At 48.2% G+C, this 4135-nt stretch overlaps 1 pseudogene; it reads right to left on the reverse strand.

The window, feature by feature from the left end:
- Nucleotides 1-1162: 1162 nt before the first annotated feature.
- On the reverse strand, nucleotides 1163-1809 carry LOC147711873 (small nuclear ribonucleoprotein Sm D3 pseudogene; annotated as a pseudogene).
- Nucleotides 1810-4135: the final 2326 nt, after the last annotated feature.

Here is a 4135-nt window from a genome sequence, read left to right on the forward strand (position 1 = left end):
GGATTCATCTCTTTCCCTGCCCACTCACACAGCTACTGACATACTCACACAGACACTTAGACCTAACTCACACACTCAGGAACTCACTCACCAACTGACAGACCCACTCAGACACCAGCTGCGCCCGGTACAGGTAAGAGCAGTGGGGCCAGGTGGGGGGGATTTTGACAGACAATGATGAGGGAAAAATATTTATTTATTTAATTTCCCCTTGTCTTCATCTGCCAAAATCCTCACACCGGCCCCATCACCTTACTGCTTTTACCTGCACTGACCTCGGCTGTCAGACACTGATATACCCACTCACAGACCCACTTACACACCCACTCACAGATGCACTCACTCATGCACCCACTCACAGACCCCTACAGCCACTCACACAGTCACTCACAGACCCATTCAGACACTTATACACCTACTCACAGACCCCCTTAGAGACAAACACAAACTCACAGACCCACTCAGACACTCATGCACCCACTCACAGACCCATTCAACCACTCACACATCCACTCACACACCTACTCCGAGACGCACACACCCACTCAGACACTAAGGCACCCACTCACAGACTCACTCATACACTCACGCAATCAGTCACAGGCTGACTTACACACTCATGGAGGTACTCGTAAACCCACACAGGCCCTCACACCCATTTAGAGACCCACTCAAAATCTCACTCACACACTCATGCATCCACTCAGACACTCATGTGCCCACTCATAAACCCACTCAGGGAACTAACGCATCCACTCAAACACCCAGTGAGACACTTATGCAGCCACTCCTAGCCCCACACAGACACTCACACACCCACTCCTAAACCCATTGAGACACTTACACACTCACTCACACACCCAGTGAGACACTCATGCCCTCACTCACACACTCACTCTCAAAGGATACAGTTAAAAATAAAAATGTTACAACCTTAGAAATTCACTTAAAAAAACAAATGTTACAGAGACATTATAGTTAGGCTCAGATTTCACTCGAACAAAACCAGTGAAATTCAGCAGTTATAGTTACCTGAGCTAACCTTAACTTAAGCCCCCGCAATGCACTAATTATGACCTCACATATTACATCACTCATGTCATATTCAGTGACATCACTGATTACATCTCAAATGACATCACTGATGATATCTTTTTTTGGGGGGAAACAGATTTATTAAATCAAAACCCAGGGACATGTTTAGTTAACATTTCACGAAATAAAACGCTTGCCTTAAAAAAAAAAATGGATCTTGAAAACTTTCCTTCTCATTCAAAGAGCAATTTAGTAAACAAAAACCCTAAACAATTTATATAAAAAAAGTCTTGCAACGGAATAGGTTATCGTTGTTTCTGGAAAATATTTCCTCTTCCCATTCCACGACCTCTTCCTCGTGTGGCCACTTGGGCTTTGAGGATGGCAGCCTTCCCTCGCCCCGCACCAGAGCCCTGGTTTTTGTTTTTCATGCTCTTTAACATGGGCGCATTTTTTAACATGTCCGGTAGAATCAAGAACCGAATTTTGCTGCCTCGAATGTAGACCTGTTCAAGCTGTGCTACTCTGCCATCTCTGTATGTAACTGTAATATTGGACATCTGGCAGTTCATGTTGTCCTCTGCCTCAATGAGTTTCCCCCGGTATACCTCCCCGGTATTTGTCTCGCATGTTATGACATGGCCTTCTGCTTCATGCAGCACTTTGATGGGCACACCAATAGACATATTTGCAGAAATTAGATTAAAAACCGTTGATCTTTCTTCTCTCCGGCGTGGCTCCCGCTCTAAGAACTAATGGCGTCGTTCGAAATCCCAGAAAGCGATGATATCACTGATGACATTATCCACAGAACTACTCACACACCTACTCACACCCATATACAACCTCTCATACACCCACTCACACACCCACACAACCACTCACATTGCTCATTCACAGACCCATACAAGCACTCACATAACCCTCACTCATCCTTATACCCACTCATGTACACACCTACTCACCTACAGTCACTCACCCATACACACATTCATACACATACACACTGTTAGAAATGGGATTCCTGGTTGGCTAAGGTTTGCACCACAGCAAGGCAGAAACCACCACCTTAGTCAGGATAAGGGAGTTACACTCCTAAAATAACCCCTGCTCACCCCCTTGGTAGCTTGGCACCAGCAGTCAGGCTTATCTTGGAGGCAGTGTAAAGCATTTGCACAAAACCAACAGTAATACAGTGTAAGCACTACAAAAGGACACCACACCAGTTTAGAAAAATAGCCAATACTTTTATATACTTGAACAAGACCAAATACGATCAAAGTCCACAATACCGTACTTTAAATATAGATGTGTTGCAAGATATCTTTATATTGCAAAGGTACAGTGAAAAACACAGTTCCTTGATGTCGATAGCTCCGACCGGGGCTATCATGGTGTAGTGAACAAACAAATCCAAACAGTTCTGGTTGATCGCGGCGTTGCGGGTCAGCTACGGTGTATAGAATACCAACAAACAGTACCTTTCAGAAATGCAGGTCGTCAAGGACCTCTCGTTAAGCTTCTGAAGACACGGCGTCCGCAGACGTCGGTTCCGGAGGTCGGCGCAGGAGTCGTCGGGGCCCTGAATGTCACACGCGTTGCAGGTCGATCTCCTCTCTGATGGAGTCAGGAGCGCTGGCGTCGGCAGGCATCGGGTGCTGTAGTGCAGAGTGCAGCGGTGTGTCGTGCGGTGACTTCAGGTCGTGGTGTGAGCAGCAGCTCATTGGCGGTGTCCGATGGCGGCGTTGCTGAGACCAGGGCTGCGGTGCGGGATGAGGGTGGTGCGTCGGGTAACTTTTCGAGCCGTGCCCTCAAACCACGGTGCAAGCAGCGGTGTTGAGTCCGGCGTGGAGCGATGTCATCAGAGATACCAAGGCTGCGTGGTGAAGTGAAGCGGTGTGGAGTGCGGTGCCCACAGGTCATGGTGCGAGCAGCGGCTCGGTGGCGGCGTCAGCAGGTGTCGTCGATGATACCAGGGTCACGGTGCGGCGTTGTGGCGGTGCCCTCTGTGGTGCCTTCAGGACACGGAGTCTGCAGCGGCGTCGTAGACGGAGTCGGCAGGGGCGTCGTAGACGGCGTCGGGCTTGAAGTGTTTGCTGTTCCTGAGACTTCTTGAACAGGGGGCAAGCTCTACCTCAAGCCCTTGGAGATACTCAGCACAAGTAGAGAAAGTTCAGTCCAGTTCTTTCACTGCCCAAGGCAGAAGCAGCATCTGCAGGCCAACCCAACAAAGCAACAACACACCAAAGGGGCAGTACTCCTCCTTGCAGCTCTTCCAGCTCTTCTTGGCAGGTTTCTTGATTCCAGAGAGTTCTAAAATTTGGGGATTTTGGTCCCCCTTTTTATCCTCAATTTCTCTTTGTTCTCTGAAGGCATAGAGGCCTTTGCCTAGTCCAAACCAGTTCTGGTCAGTCTTGGAGCACTTTGTTGACAAGACTCCTTTGTTTCTTTCACAGTGTAGGCCAGGGACATCAGATGCACCACAGGAGGCGGAGCTTGCATTGTGGAGGGAAGGCACAGCCCTATTCAGGTCCATGGTGCAGCTTCTCCCACCCATCTGCATGTAGATCTTGCTATTCAGGCCTGTGCTGACTCACCCTGCCTCCAGGAATCCCCCAGCCCCTGTCAATCAAACTCCAGACAAGGAATACACAAACTAGCAGAGGCACGCTTGGATGGTTAGACAAGAAAATACCTACTTTCTAAAAGTGGTATTTTTAACCCCAGAATGTTAAAACTAACTTCACTAAAAAATATATTTTATCATTCTGAGTTCAGGCATACTAAACTCGAATTTCTACCATGTTCCCTGGGTCAGTTAGGATTATAAGATGTAATGATCAAACTGCCCATCCTGGCCTATGGGCAACAGGTAGCCTTGCAATAGTGAAAAATGAAGTAGGCTGTAATTCACTATCAGGACATGCCACACACACCAGGGCGTGTCCTACCTTTTACATACAATTCACCCTGCCCATGGGGGTACCTTGGGCCTACCAGAGGGGTGACTCATATGTAGAAAAGGAAAGGTTTAGGGACTTGCAAGTGTTTGCACTTGTCAAGTCGGCATGGCAGGCCCAGGCTGCACACAGGCTCTGCA

Source organism: Lissotriton vulgaris, chromosome 5 (genome assembly GCF_964263255.1).
Source record: "Lissotriton vulgaris chromosome 5, aLisVul1.2, whole genome shotgun sequence".
Lineage (NCBI taxonomy): Eukaryota > Metazoa > Chordata > Amphibia > Caudata > Salamandridae > Lissotriton > Lissotriton vulgaris.